General features: G+C 38.7%; 1 protein-coding gene across 1 annotated transcript in view; it reads right to left on the bottom strand.

Annotated features, from left to right (window-relative positions):
- Fic (FIC domain protein adenylyltransferase) overlaps nt 1-16,776 on the bottom strand; it is a 103,996-nt gene that overhangs the window by 67,689 nt on the left and 19,531 nt on the right. The window lies entirely within an intron of this gene.

The following is a 16,776-nucleotide window of genomic DNA, read 5'->3' as shown; positions in this document are numbered from 1 at the left end:
ACTGCCATTCTTGCCTCATAAAACCATTTTAAAATAAATGTTGGAAAGCAGAGTAAATATATATACTAGTGATAACTGCTACCAGCAACATATAATTAGTTCAGCACATGAAATAATAGTGACAGCAGTAATCATTTACACCAGATTATGCAAAAGATAAGTAATTAATGGCAAGTGATATTTTTTTCTTTCCAATAGCAGTCTCCACACAAATTAATAATTACAGTAGCAATGGAATAGAGAAACATATTACATGAAAGGTATATAAAACAATAGTTCTGTGGGTCAGAGGTATACAACACTATGTCCATTTTTGGCCAAAGGTATACAACACTATGCCTTACTGAGCCATCCCCAGGATGCCTCAAGATGTAATAATAATAACAATGTGGACACATCTATTTAATCGTGTGCATAGAGCTGGGTACGAAGTAACGGAGTCCCTTAGCCGCCGATATAGGCGAGCCGCAGCTTGTAATTTTCCAGTAAATGCTGGGCTGTTTGAATTCATACGTTACCTTGGTAACTACGCATGCCAACCCCCTTCCAACTTTCAAATTCAACCGATCCGAGCTTGGCGGAGGTTAGATTCAAATACAGGGAACCACTCAACAACTCTTCAGGATGACCAACATCGACTTCACTGGACTGGGATCTCAGCATTTACATAGCTATTTTTGCCACTAAGCTAGAATTCCACAGGTCCGAACTTCATAACACTTGCATATATATTTATCGGTCACTCATATGTGAAAACAATGCCTACTTGTGCATTAACAGAGTAATTTTATTTGAATGGAAAGTCGTTGGGCCAAACCAGAGTCCGTTACGGGCAATTTCAATGTTTGCCGAGGGTTACCCAGCTGCCACAACGAGTTGGCGAATTTATTTAAAGCCCCGAGGTGGGGGAGCAACAGTTATTCTTCTGGTGTACTTGGAGAGAACTGCACGTTGTGCACGAGTGACGAAAGTTCCTTTGTACCGACTAAAAGTGGTTACACGCTATGTGCGCATGGTTATTTAATCTCGAGCCAAAGTTTACAGGATAATTATTATATCCTAACATTTGATTCATATACAACCGACAGACAAAGTGCGGTTTGGTACTGCGGATTTTAATAATTCTGTTAATAATTAAGCGGAGCGCACACGATGCATATATATCTCGCGATTGCGTACCGATATGAGATATTAGTCACTGCTCGGAATGTACATTTATCTAATCTGGGGGTCTCGAGCAAACCTTATTCACAGTAGTGAATATAGAGCTGATAGCCATGTTCGGTAATTAACCCATGGATTCCGAATGGGAGGCAAGTGCTATTTGAACAGTGTCTATGTCCTCACCAGCACCATAATGTAAGACGCCCGTATGTGTAGACTATTTTATTTTATGTATAGATAAGAAATGTGTTTTTCCACCATTCAATACACAATTTATTTTAATAGGTTAAACTAGTACCGGTTTCGGCTCTTTAACGGCCATCATCAGCTAGTACATGATTTGTTTTAGCCATTAGACAATTCACAAGTTGTTATTGTATTAGGCATCCGAATGTCTAATGGGGGATGGAAATGTATACAATAGCATATAATTAAAATATCAATAGTCAGGGTAAAAAGTTACAAATTAGAACACGAGTATGTAAAACATATTAAAACACACAGGCCACAATATATAACATTTAAAAAGTTTCAACACATTAAAATGGTACGTATAGGTAGACACTTGTTAATAGTTTCAATTCATGCTACATAGATTCCATTCTTCTGTCCTTTGTGCAGTTCCTTTGCTTCTCAGTTATGTTGATTTTAGCTGCGTAAGGTAATCTTCGAGAACATTCTGAAACTGGTGTACGTCTTATTGATATGGGCCTTTGTCATGAAGAAATTTTGTTCTGTTATATATCCCAACTTGCGATATACTATGGCAAGTTTCAATATAGCAAACAGCAGGTCTCGAGCTGTACTTGCCATAGTATATCGCAAGTTGGGATATATAACACAACAAAATTTCTTCATGACAAAGGCCCATATCAATAAGACGTACACCAGTTTCAGAATGTTCTCGAAGATTACCTTACGCAGCTAAAATCAACATAACTGAGAAGCAAAGGAACTGCACAAAGGACAGAAGAATGGAATCTATGTAGCATGAATTGAAAATATTAACAAGTGTCTACCTATACGTACCATTTTAATGTGTTGAAACTTTTTAAATGTTATATATTGTGGCCTGTGCGTTTTAATATGTTTTACATACTCGTGTTCTAATTTGTAACTTTTTACCCTGACTATTGATATTTTAATTATATGCTATTGTATACATTTCCATCCCCCATTAGACATCCGGATGCCTAATACAATAACAACTTGTGAATTGTCTAATGGCTAAAACAAATCATGTACTAGCTGATGATGGCCGTTAAAGAGCCGAAACCGGTACTAGTTTAACCTATTAAAATAAATTGTGTATTGAATGGTGGAAAAACACATTTCTTATCTATACTTTGAGTCTGTCAATACGGAAAATGAAATTTATAAATAATAATATTTTATTTTATATCGGTGATCATGTTATGATGTTGGTTCGAAGTCTGGGAATGACCAAAATTGGAACCCAGAGGCTAGACATTTGCAGTTGTTGGTTGCCAACATGTCAGGCATTCAGAATTTTAAAGTAGGCATAGTTAACTTCAAACCGGGGCGCATTAAAATCTGGCAACCTAGCGTTACATAAGTTGAGTCTAATAGTCCTGTGTTCGAGTATACATGTAGTATGCAGACATACGGGCAAGGTTTCGATTGAAATCGTGTGTTTAGGAATAATCAGTAAAGCCTAAATACATTGGGTAACATTAGGTATAAATCGGCATTTTAGAACTTAATTTTAGTGTCAGGAGAAATGAGATATGAGCCAATGAGCAAGGCGTGTCAGATAAATTACATGACTTCATTCGAGTCTGAGAACAATCAAATGATTTCTCAATGAGGTAAACGTGTACGATGACATATCCTTCGGGTATGAATCGGCACAGACATAGCCTAATAAAATTTGTTTGCATAACAAATTTTAATTGCCAGTACTCTAGATAGAGAGTGAGTACAGTAAGGTAAGATACAAGGGATGACCTCAGTCCCATGTAAACTTATATGGCAATGGTTACATCGATATTGAAGGTTTGCGGCTGATAAACCTCTGTTTGGAATATTCACTTCAAGTCGGAGATATGTTGTAAACATGGTCATGTGCTGTTGTCTAGCACCTAGCTTTGAGCCCAATTTTAAGAAATTTTGAGATTTTGGATAACATATTTGGAGCTATGAAATAGTAAAATTCTTTTCTATTTGTCACAATCCATTTTTCTATGATGTTATTGCGGTGTTAGAAAAACATAGATTTGATCCAGTAGGAAGCTTCTAAGTGGTGAGTTACTGAGCCACATTGTTTGCTGATTGTGTGATTAACGTAAAATAAAAGAAAGCTTAAATATTAAAATCAAGGTAATACAGGGAACGTTGATGGTACGTATAGTTCATTCGCCACAGTGAGCATGACGCAACATCATATTTTATACAGGAATTATAACGTCAGTGGTGTTAGCCGACTTGTTGGCGAGGATGGACTTGAATACCGAGGAGAATGCAAGTCGTTCGGATGCAGCAGTAGGAAAATTAGGAGAGGAACATACTAATAGGATGAACAAACAACTCAAGCAGGTTGCAAAAGATGGTGAGAAGTTACGGGAGGAATTTTTTTTTTGGCTAGGGTCTTTACGTCGCACCGACACAGAAAGGTCTTATGGCGACGATGGGATAGGAATGACCTAGGAGTAGGAAGGAAGCGGCCGTGGCCTGAATTAAGGTACAGCCCCAGCATTTGCCTACGGGAGGAATTAAGCGAACGCATGAATAAGGATGAGGAAAGGACTGAGGAATTGAGTGCACAATTAAAACAGGCAACAGGTGAATTAGAATTAAAAATAGACACTGTTCAGAAATGTTGTCCAGAAGGAATGGAGAGATTAGAGAAGCGACTAGATGAGGTAGAGAACAAAACACAAGTGCAGGTAGAAAAGATACGGGATTCTGTTGAGGAATTAACTAGCAAGGTGGCGAAAAATAGTGCAAATACAGACAAGTGGTTGGAAGAGATGACTTCAAGTTTGGATGAAGCGCGAATTAAGATACGATTAAATTGGAGCGCTCTTGATAAACTATCGGCAGACATGGAGACCCGTTTCAAAACCATGTCAGCAGAATTAAGTACTAAAATCGCAAATGCTCAGCAGAAGACCAAAGAAGGAGATACATGCTCCTGATGATAAACCTAGAAAATTCACTGGAACAGATGATAGGACGCCCCGAGAATTTCTGCAAGAAATTGAAGTTTACATGGCGGATTTTAAGATTCCACCAGAGAGAAAACTGAAGACGGTACAGAAGTTCCTAGGGGACATTGCGTTAGACTGGATGTCCGTCCACGTTCAGGTACACCTTCAGTACCTACGAGGAATTTAAGGAGGCATTTCTAAAAAAATTTTGGGATGTGACAGTGCAACAGGGGCTACGCATGGAGTTATACGCATGCAAATATCCAGCTACGTTGCTAAATAAGTTTAATCCTTTTTTCGTGTCTCAAATCATCAAATTTCGAGATCTAGACGTTCCACCCTCCAAGAGCGAGACGATAGCGGCGATATCTAGGCAACTGCCGATTGAGGTACAAAGAATGCTGATTGTGGCGAACGTCAGGACTGTAGCAGAGGCAGAGAAGACGCTACGTCAGCTCGACCAAACGTCAAGCTGAAGTAAACCGAGAATTAGGCATGCTGAGGCTATACACACATTGAACGTGAGTGAAGATGAAGGTTCGCCGCCGAAATTGAGGAAAAACGGCGAGCGCCAAAGTTCCGGCACTCAAACCGTAGCCCGAGAGGCAAGATTTGAAAATGGCCAACCGAGGAGTGAAAACTGGCAACCGCAGAACCGAATGGATGACAGGAGAGGCAATGGATATAGAGGAAATCAGGGAGAACAGAGAGGAAAAAATTATCCCAATGGCCATAATAGTCGGACCTACAGATATAAGTATGGAAATTGGACGGGACCAAGAAGAGAACGTCGTAATGGAAGAAACACAGGAAATTTTCGTCCAAACTATGAGCATTGTAATAATGAATCACAAAATTACGTGGAAGAACTGCAGGACAAGAGACACGAAGAAGTCAGATGGCAAGAGGCGATCCAAGAAGAAGGTGAAGAACAATCTCATGGAGATGAAAATGGGTCATACAGAGAGTTCAGGCAACAACAGCAAGGGCAAGGTTTGAACCCTAACGCACCCAGTTACGACGCCGTAGGGGGAGCATGCAAAAAAAATCCTCAAACCCAGTAAAAAGAAGATGGCTGAATTTCACCAGGGAAGAAGATGGAGACGGATGGATTGTGGTATCGGCTGATGGTTGGGCGGTCAGACCCAACGGAAGATCTATTGGAGGAAAAATTCAAATTTAATTAGACATCTACCTATTTATCTTTACAAGAGTGGGAAATTTGCATATAAGAACTTTGATTTATATAGGGGTGACTATTAGTGTGGTGTTTCAAGCATTAAATAATGAATTAAAATCTCAGACCCACATACCTATCACTCTCATCTCAAGATTCAAGGTGAGAGGGATAGTACCTGACAAAACGGCTGTGTGCAAGGAGCAGGCCCTATTGGATACAGAAGTTGGAAATTCTGTCATGTCGCATCCTTGTGTAATCCTTCAGAAAATGGAATATAATCTGATTTTGGGTGCAGATTTTCTAGGGGAGTACAATGCAGTAATTGATATTGGAAACAATAACATTGTATTTTGGACCGAGTATTCTAAAGAAGAATTGAGATTACATCAAACAGATGAGGTATTCAGTGAAGAAAGAATTAGGGCGACTACAGCAATGGAAGAGGAAACAAAGTCTACTGATTTTCCGACCAGCTGGATAGAAAATTGTAGCGTGCTTCGGGAAAATTTTGAGGCAATTACAGCAAATCTAGAAGAGGAAAATGAAGAAGAAAAATTTTACAGATTATTGCCAGGGACAAGTATGAAGGATGAGTTATCCACCTAATCAATACTTTATTTTACATAGTGTCAATAATTTACATAAAAACAGTACTGGTTTCAACCCGTAAATAGGTCATCTTCAGCTGTTAGAGAACTTACTTAATAGCGACTGTACAGAATAAACAATACTAAAATTAAAACTAAACAAAAATGCCATTAAATAAACATGATACCACTATTCTAAAATTACTTAATATTAGCTATATACATATGGTATATGTATGGTATATAGGGAATTGCTTTGTATGAATGCTACTTATAGAAAGTGATGTTATAATTAATAGTCCATAGGACCGTCACCCAGGTAGCAGATTCCCTATTACTTGTTTACATAGTCTTCTTGTAAATTATTTCGAAGAAATTGGAAACTATTCCATTCCCGAATTCCTCTTCCTATGAATGGATATTTATCCCGATTAGTTTTCTACATTTACAGTACCTTCCAACTTTATCTTCAAAAAGTAAAACATTAGAATGAAATGCTTTATAAATAAATGGAAGCATGTAGAACTAAACGAGGTCACAGAACTAGTTGCAAATAGAGCATCGTGGTGATAATCAATTCACTGAAGCCTGCAGATAGAATGCTCAAAGGCAATAAGTCCGTAAAGAAGATGTGTATATACGTATATGGAAGTGCGCAAAAGAGAGTTAAGAACAATGGCAGGGAACGAAAATACATTTTTAAATGTAAGTTAGAAATACGATGAAAACCTACGTACCTTCTATTACAGAGCGAGCGACTTGACCAATCTACTACGAGAATACTTTTCGAAAACGCTGCCTTATTAGGTATTGATATTGAAGATCATAGATTAAAATCACGAAAGCTTGACATAAATCGTTGTCCGTAACTCTTAAGACTCCCCTTCTTAGGCTTTTTGGTGATAATCAGCAGACGCAAGCACAAGGAAATAAGACAATCGAAATGAGTTTCATTCATCTGACGATAGATAGCACCACACTCGAAGCAAGAAGTCGCTGAAAATCAGTCTAGCCAACTTCGTATATCGGTGTCTAGCTCCGGGTAGCTACCCAGCACTTGCGCGGAGGTGGTTGGACGCAGGCCAAAGTACCAGCCGATTTACACCTCCAGGTAGTTTACCCCCCGGGCAGCTGCCAGCCACTTTACCAGCAGATGGTAGAACCGGCCCTAAATCAAGATCAGTGATAAATGTATAGTTCTTGAGAACAAGTGGATTGTGTTTGTGTAGTCTGTGTAGTTGTGAGTTCGTGCGGGGGGTTCTTAGTTCGAAGAAAAAGTGCAGAAGGGTGTACAGTGATCATCAAATTAAAAAGAAACATTCCGTAGCTGAACTCAGGGGAAAAGAATGCAATATTATAATGAATATCTTGGATTATTTTTTAAAGACTATGAATGTAAGTAGCGCAGTCAGTGATTCAACTAAAGTTACAGGTTGTTCTGAAAGAACAATCTATGCTATAAGGAAGGAACACACACATGGTCCTTTGCGAACTCCAACCAAAAGAAAGCAAAAAAGAGAAGGATAGCAGAAAAATGCAAGGAAAATTAAATATGATGAAATGTTGCAAAGTGGAGTGCGTCGGGTGGTACACTCTCTTTTTATTTGCTAACATGCCACCGACATTGAACGTGATTTTGAGTTGGGTAAACGGAGAAGATTCTTTGCCACGATTTTCCAAAACTACATTGTATCGCTTCTTACATGATATAGGTATCCGTTATTTAAGACGGAGTAATAAGCAGCTTTCATTGAAACTGATAAAATTATTAATTGGAGGCACAGATATCTCAGCGAGATTAAACGTTTGAGGGCACAAAATAGAGCTATAATTTACACAGATGAATCGTGGGTAAATATTGGGCAGACAGTGGCAAAATAATGGAAGGATACGACAGTGAAAAGTGCACGGCAGGCCGCCACTGAAGGTGTGATTTAAACCTAAGAATTTCATTTTTTGTCCGTATTGAACTGAGAAGGATGATAGGAAAAACTTAAAACGGTCCACCTTTTCAATACAAAAAGTTATATTTTATTTATAACATGTATTTGTACTTGGAACTAGTTTCGAAAGCCCACTCAAACGGCCACTACTATAAGAAATGACTCACTACACCCCCAAACACACAAAGCGGCTACATATAATAGCTTAGTAGACCGAGCATTCAAAATTCCAATGTCAAGAAAAAACTTAAATAAAGAATTGAACACCATTCGCTCTATAGCAAAATTCAATGGATATAATGAATCCTTTATTGAAAGAATAATCAATAAATTCAGACACCGCCCAAAAACCACCGTAATAAAAGACAATACTAGCACTGCCACGCTTTCCACATTTACCTTCAATAAAGAAATTTACAACGTCACTAACGTTTTTAAAAAACACAACGTTAAAATAGCCTTTCGTACTAACAATAGAAGCACAGAGATCCTACACAACTCTTCATCAATAAATAAAAGTAGTCCTTTTTCTAAATCAGGTGTATATAGGTTTTCTTGCCAAGACTGCAAAAGTTCTTACCTAGGGCAAACAGGACGCAGCTTTAAAATCAGATATGCAGAACATGTCAATGCCATAAAACACAACCGTTTTTCCGCGGTCGGCCTACATATAAAAGAATTTAAGCACAACTTTACTGAAATAAATCAAGATCTTGAGGTATTAGATATTCTAAACAAAGGTTCTTTCCTAGACGTCACTGAAAACCTCTATATTCATTTAGACCAATATTTCAATCCCAACCTAAACTTAAATGATATCTCAGAGAAACCAAAGATCCTATTCGACTTTCTCATTGAATTTTTCAAAAACATGAATATCCCGAAAAACAGATCTGTCTTTCAAATCATGCATAATACTTTGTCACGCCACACACTTTCACCACATCACCCTCCATACTTCCCCCCTTCCACCCCTCCGACCCTACCGCTCCACCCCTCTCCCCTCCTAATCCAACAACGGCCGCTGCCCAGACCTAAACTATACAACACGCTCTGTTCCTCTTCATCTCGCGCCATAGCTTTACCGCCTTATGTCCCGCAATAAACATCATAGAAACCTGCCCCCACCCTACACGTAACGCTGCAACAATACACCACCAATACTGGCACAGTCAACCTCCAAACTCTCAACAACGTATTCCTTAATACCTATTTTATATCCTTGTCAAGCTGAATACCGGACCTATGAAGATTACAAGATTAATTTGTGCATCTACAGAATGGTTGTTAATGACGCTATGTAATATAAAGAGAAACTTTCAAAGGTGGTTAAATGAAAAAGTTATATCATGTTCAAGATCATGCTTCCACATCTCTGCACAGTATTTAAAATACAATTTACCGTTGCTCTTTTATAGCTATTGTTGAGAGTTAAAGAGAATTTCCTGTTGTGTATGTTTATCAGGAACTCAAGGGAGACTTCTTTAGTTAGTTGGAACACAGAAAGAATTATGAACTCTTCTCAGAAGAACTCTTAAGGTTTCACCTTACCTTTTCCTGCCTGCTGGCTCTTTAGAAAGTGTGTGTGTGCGTCTTGTATTCAGGATTCATTCAAGGCAAATATTTTCGCACTGCAAGTTGTGTGGTTAAGCTTATTTTTAATATGTATAATTTTTGCTTTCTCAAAAATGCATTTGTTTCTACATTCGTCCCTGTTTTTATCTCCTCGTAAGATGTGTATTGTTTAATATAACACCTTGTGTAAAAAATTGGGTTAAATGAAGGAGTTATATTATATTCAAGATCATGCTTTCACGTCTCTACACAATATTTAAAATGAAATTTACCGTTGATCTTTATAGCTATTGTTGAGAGTGAAGGAGAATTTCCTGTTGTGTATGTTTATCAGGAACTCAAGGGAGACTTCATTAGTTAGTCGGAACATAGAAAAAATGATGAACCTTCTCAGAAGAACTCTTAAGGTTTCACTTTACTTTTTCCTGCCTCCTGGCTCTTCAGAAATGTGTGCGCGTGTGTTTTGTATTCAGGAATCATTCAAGACGAATATTTTCGCACTACAAGATATGTGGTTAAGGCTATTTTTAATATGTATAACTTTCCCTGTTTTTTATCTCCTTGTAAGATGTGTATTGTTTAATTTTCCTGTTGTGTATGTTTATCAGGAACTCAAGGGAGACTTCATTAGTTAGTCAGATCATAGAAAGAATGATGAACTCTTCTCAGAAGAACTCTCAAGGTTTCACCTTACTTTTTCCTGCCTGCTGGCTCTTTAGAAGTGTGTGCGCGTGCGTTTTGTATTCAGGAATCATTCAAGGCAAATATTTTCGCACTGCAAGTTGTGTGGTTAAGCTTATTTTTAATATGTATAACTTTGCTTTCTCAACGATGCATGTGTTTCCACATTCGTCCCTGTTTTTATCTCCTCGTAAGATGTGTATTAATTAATGTAACACCTTGTGTAAAAACTGGGTTATCTAAAGGAGTTATATCATGTTCAAAATCATGCTTTCACGTCTCTGCGCAATATTTAAAATTTTACCGTTGTTCTTTATAGCTATTGTTGAGAGTGAAGGAGAATTTCCTGTTGTGTATGTTTATCAGGAACTCAAGGGAGACTTCATTAGTTAGTCGGAACATAGAAAAATGATGAACTCTTCTCAGAAGAACTCTTAAGGTTTCACTTTACTTTGTCCTGCCTGCTGGCTCCTCAGAAATGTGTGCGCGTGTGTTTTACATTCAGGAATCATTCAAGAAGAACACTTTCGCACTGCAAGATGTGTGGTTAAGGTTATTTTTAATTTGTATACCTTTTGTTTTCTCAACGATTCATTTGTTTCCTATATTCGTCCCTGTTTTTATCTCCTTGTAAGATGTGTATTGTTTAATGTAACGCCTTGTGTAACATAAATGCCTACATGCTTGCCTGTTTCCCATTTTGGCTGATGATGACGCAAACACAGCGTCGAAACTAGTTCCAAGTACAAATACATGTTATAAATAAAATATAACTTTTTGTATTGAAAAGGTGGACCGTTTTAAGTTTTTCCTATCACTGAAGGTGTGAGTTCGGGACTTAGGCCACCGAAAAGCCGAGGCCCGCAATTCGCCTTAGTCCATGCGGGTAATGAACATGGTTTTGTTCCAAATGCTGAACTAACATTTTTATGCCATAAAAACACGGTGGACGCCCACGAGGAAATGACTGGTGTAATTTATGAGAAGTGGTTTTCGGAACAACTGTTGCCGAACACTCCCGAAGGTGCCGTGATTGTGCTGGATAATACCGCTTATCATTCCCGTAAGTTGGAACCTTTGCCGGTGGCTTCTTGGCGAAAAGATGACATCGTACAGTGGTTACGTAAAAAACAGATATCTTTTCAGGACGGAATGCTCAAGCGAGAATTCTTGCATATCGCCTCTCAGCATAGGACCCTGTATGATAAGTAGAGAATAAACGAAATGGCAAAAGCGGCAGGTTCTACGCCTTATCACAGTGAGTTTAACCCTATTGAGATGATGCGGTCCCAAGTGAAAAACTACATCTGGTATCATAACGTATATTCAAGAAAAATGATATGGAAAATTTAATAACCGCTGCGTATAAGTATATTACGGTGGACAATTGGGCAAATTACGTGAACTAAGTAAAGAAAAATGAAAGAGATTTGTGGAAAGCACATGAATTACATGGCCAAAGTGTCTCTGCTGCTTAGCTCATTGTGACGACGGTGAGCCGAAGTTGATTGGTCCTGATGTCGACTCCACGTACAGCCATAATGTCTTCTTTACGTCCCTGGAGCTCTGTAGAATATTGGATTACGTTCACCTTTTCACTGCTTTACGTGTACGAGTACACTAAGTTGACTATAATGCTAGACTGTAATTTGCGCAGCCTACGTTCCAGTGTTAGTCCGACTGGGGCATCATTAGAAAAGGGACTGAGCCCAGTCAACTTCAGTTGATAATTAAGTGGAGCGCACACAATGCATATATATCGCGATCGCGCACCAATATGAGATATTGGTCACTGTTCGGAATGTACATTTATCTCATCTGCGGGTCTCAAGCAAACCTTATTCTCGGATTAACAGAGTTATTAAAATCCGCCGTACCAAACCGCACTTGGTCTGTCGATTCTATGTGAATCAAATGTTAGGATATAATAATTATTCCATAAACTTCGGCTCGAGATTAAAATACATGTTATAATTCTCATGTTAGGTCCGTATTGAAATGTACGTAAATACAAAGTATGTTACAAGTGTTATTTTTTTTTAATATCCACTTATTCAATACAAAGAGATCATTTTTAGAAATTAAATATTATTATAAAATGTTAAGGGACATGTTTCGCCCATATTAAGGGTATCATCAGCCTCAAACTCAAACCTGTATGGTAAAAAATCAGGATCCTGATTGCTCTTACAAGTTATAAAAAGAGGATATCAATGTAGGTGTTTGTCCAAACATAAAAATTATTAGAATGTCCTTGGCTAAAATCGCAGTATCAAGCTGCATGTCCAAAGTTTTACACGAATATACTTTCCGGAGCGTTGAGTCAATGCGCCCAAAAAACTTGTTGGGGGTAGAGCAATAAACAGGTCAATCTTTATAATGAAACAGAAATGTGCCTCCTTGAATACTCCTGTTAAGAGGAAAAGAAAAAGCAAAGTTGATAGACTGTTAAAGATGCCAATTTTGTACGTTGTGATAAGACAACAGCCCTCTTAAGTAGCTGTTCAGCTGCCTATAGTCTGTTTTACTGGCTGAAGGAGTGAAAGTCGAATGCGTTACGATAAGATAACAGTCTTTCTTAAGTAGTTGTGGGAGCAAGGAAAAAACATTCGGTTGTCTACAGACGTATTTATCTTGCTTAAAGGAGCGAAAGTCAAAGTTATATCGACGCTGATGGAGCTCTTTGGTGTGAAGTCTGTAACAAGAGGAGAGTGAATGCTTAGGAAAGGTATTTTTGAAGAGAATGGGGGTTTAAAAAAAGAAAAACATGGAAAATGTATAAAACACTTACCCTTTCATCTGTAAAGATGTAAATCAGTTATGGAAAAGTTAGTTGAAGAAAAACGTTATGTGTAGGTTCATTTATTTCTTTGACTGTTATGGTGTTAAACAGTTGCTATGGTAGCGTTGAATGACTAACACTTGTGCTTCTAGTATTGTATCGATGTGAGATGTGGAGGAGGGTGTGGTGGAGGGGAGGGGGTAGGCGGGGCATTAAGTTTATGTGTTGTTGGTTGCGAGAGATTTGTATGGTCGGGCAGGGAGGGAGTCGTTTGAGTTTGAGGCTGATGATGCCCTTAATGTGGGCAAAACATGTCCCTTAACATTTTATAATAATATTTAATTTCTAAAAAAGATCTCTTTGTATTGAATAGGTGAATATTAAAAAAAAATAATAACACTTGTAACATGCTTGGTATTTCGAGATTAAATAACAACGTGCACATAGCATGTAACAGCTTTTAGTCAGAACAAGGGAACTTTCATCACTCGGGTGCACAACATGCAGTCCTCTCCAAGTACACCAGAAGAATAACCATTGCTCCCCTACCACGGGACTTATTAACTCGCCGACTCTTTGTGACAGCAGGGTAACACCCGGCAAACATTGAGATTGCCTGTAACGGACTCTGGTTTGGCCCAACGACTTTCCGTTCAAATAAAATTACTCTGATAATGCACAAGTAGGCATTGTTTTCACGTATGAGTGACCGATAAATATATATGCAAGTGTTATTAAGTTCGGACCTGTGGAATTCTAGCTTAGTAGCGAAAATAGCTATGTAATAATGCTGAGATCCCAGTCCAGCGAAGTCGAGGTTGGTCATTCTGAAGAGTTGTTGAGTGGCTCCCTATATTTGAATCTAACCTCCGGCAAGCTCTGGTCGGCTGAATTTGAAAGTTGGAAGGGGGTTGGTGTACGTAGTTACCAAGGCAACGACTCACTTTGAATTCAAACAGCCCAGTGTTTACTGGAAAATTACAAGCTGCGGCTCGCCTATATCGGCGGCTAATGGACTCCCTTACATTGTACCCAGCTCTATGCACATGATTAAATAGATATGTCCACAGTGTTATTATTATACATCTTGAGGCATCCTGGGGATGGCTCATCCTCCACCCACTCTGGGTAAAAAAAAAATGCTGCAGGAATTTTTTTTAACAAGTCTACTATTCCTCATCTTTTAACACTGTGATTTTATTCCAGGGTACTCTCCTCTCTCACTACGCGGCCTTTCAGTATCCTTCTTCAGGCATTCATTATCCTTTCTAGTGTGATAGTAAATGTCAAGTAATGCCTGGAATTTTCGATGATTACCATCACATTCCTGATATGCATCTTCAGCTGCAGATTGGTTTGGAACTTCATTCATGACAACATTGACATCCTCAGTACTTTCTTCTTCTTCTTCCTCTCCTTCTTCAGCAATTATAGGTTCTGCTTCTGGCTCTTCCTCTTCTTCGCCATCATCAATTTCACCTTCCCTTTCTTCATCTTCGGGAATATCTATCCGTATTTGACGAGGTGGATAATATAGCTTCAGATTTGTTGCGTTGAAGGTTTTCTCAACCGTGCCATCCATACTCCTAACTCTGTATGAATTGTTACCATAGATATGCTCGATTCTATATGGACCTATACAGGGTGTACCAAAACTCAACGGCAAAAATTTAGTAATGGATTACTCGCATAGAGAGAAGAAATTTTTTTAATGACAATATGGGTCTGGAAACGTATACTGACAGATTTATTCAAACTTTTGTACATTTACACCGTACGTCTGTAATGGCAGCTGAAACACTTTGAGCATGTATCTGAGGAAATGTTCAAAGTGACGACCTTCAGCCTGAATACAAGCCTCCGCTCGTCGTCTCATGGAGTTACGCATGCGATCAAAAATGCCTGGTGTAGTGCGTACTGCCTGAGAGGTTGTCAAATGTGCTCACATAAAGTTACTCCATCAGGAACAGGAGTCGCATGCAAGAGAGACTTAACGTGTCCCCACGGGTAAAAGTCCAAGAGGCTCAAGTTAGGAGATCGTGGTGGTGGGCAAGCAATCGGTCCTCCTCTACCTATCCATCGGTCAGGAAAAAGGATATTCAGGTACCTGCGGGCAGCAGACTGAAATGTGCGGGACCATCTTGCATGAAAAACATTTGTCGACAGGATGCAAATGGCACGTGTTCCAAGTAATCAGGCAATGCAGTATGCAAGAAATTTGTGTAGTTCTGTGTCAGTGCGACGTAAAGCCAATAGCTAAAAAAATCTCCCTATGTGAGGAATTCATTCCTAAATTTTTGCCGTCGAGTTTTAGTACACCCTGTATACAACTCTGCAAACTTATGGTAAAAGCGTGCAGGTGTATCCGACGTAGTAGGACGTTTGACCAATACAAGTTCATTAATCCTTAGTTCACGGTGAAAGCGCTCGTGTCTACTCCGGCCCAGTCAGCGGTCCGCTTGAGCCTTCATTAGCTCTGCTGTGCTTCTAATGCACATTTCAGGGGACGGTTTTGGATCACTGGGACGAGGTATTATCCCATGTCAAGGTCTGCTACGATACTTGTTTAAATGTATCACTGAGGGTATTTGACCTGTAGACTCGTGACGAGTTGAATTTATGCTCTCCATAATTATAGGTATGACATCCAACCATTTCCAATGCTCTTTAGGTATAAAGACTCTGCATTATTTAACAATCTCGCGCATGATTCGTTCACTCGGTTTCACTCAGGATGACGGATAAAAGTTAAGACATGTTTGATTTCTAGTTTTTCCAGACACAACATGACAAATTTTGAGAAGATGTGAGAGTGATAGAGAGAGTGCCAAAAATATTGTATGTAAGAGAGAAACAGAGCCTCCTTCTAAACGAAAGAAGAAAAACACGGTGAGTACAAAAACTTTTACCACTATTTTCGTGGCAGACGGATTACTTTTCTTCACCAAGTAATTGTAACAGGCTCTGAGGGCCAAGTAGTGTTTGATGACAACCCGAAAATCATTGATATTTTAGGAAGTTTTGTGCCAGTGGAGCTGTGCAGATAGTTGAACAAATCGGCATCACCAAAAACTAGTAGAAAACATTTAACTATCACCACATTCCAGGTTTGGAAAGTATTTTAAAATATCAACTTATATACTTGTAAGAAGTTACATGTGTTAGTTGCCTACATATTTCAGGAAATAATATAATTTTTGGGCTCTTTACTTTGTATAAAGATAATGCACGCCTGGGCACATAAGTGTAATTTTGTTTTCTCTTGAAATAATATTGAACATAAGTGTAGGATTTTCTATTTGCATTAGATTTATAAACAACCAACATTTATAAACATTTTAAGCTAATCACCCCACCGATAAGTTAAAAATTGAGGCTTCTACAAACAATTTTACATACGAATGGAGAAACTCAGCACTGAGGTACCAAACAGTCAACTGATAACTCAGCACTTAAAAGGTTAATACTCTGGCAGGTGTCACATGTTCTAAGCACTTGCTGTAACATTCTTCGCATTCAAGACCATATAAATGTTTCTTGTAGAACAGCTGCTACTTTGTCAATCCCAGCATGTCCAGTGGCGTGATGTCCTAACCAAATCAAGTCGATCTGGAACACTGGTGGGACGACAATCCGGAACTTTGTGTGTTCGTTGTCAATAAATTTGTGCAACAAGTTTTTGAAGAAATGGTAC

Source organism: Anabrus simplex, chromosome 4, assembly GCF_040414725.1.
Source record: "Anabrus simplex isolate iqAnaSimp1 chromosome 4, ASM4041472v1, whole genome shotgun sequence".
NCBI lineage: Eukaryota > Metazoa > Arthropoda > Insecta > Orthoptera > Tettigoniidae > Anabrus > Anabrus simplex.
This window is presented reverse-complemented; position numbering and strand designations above follow the sequence as displayed.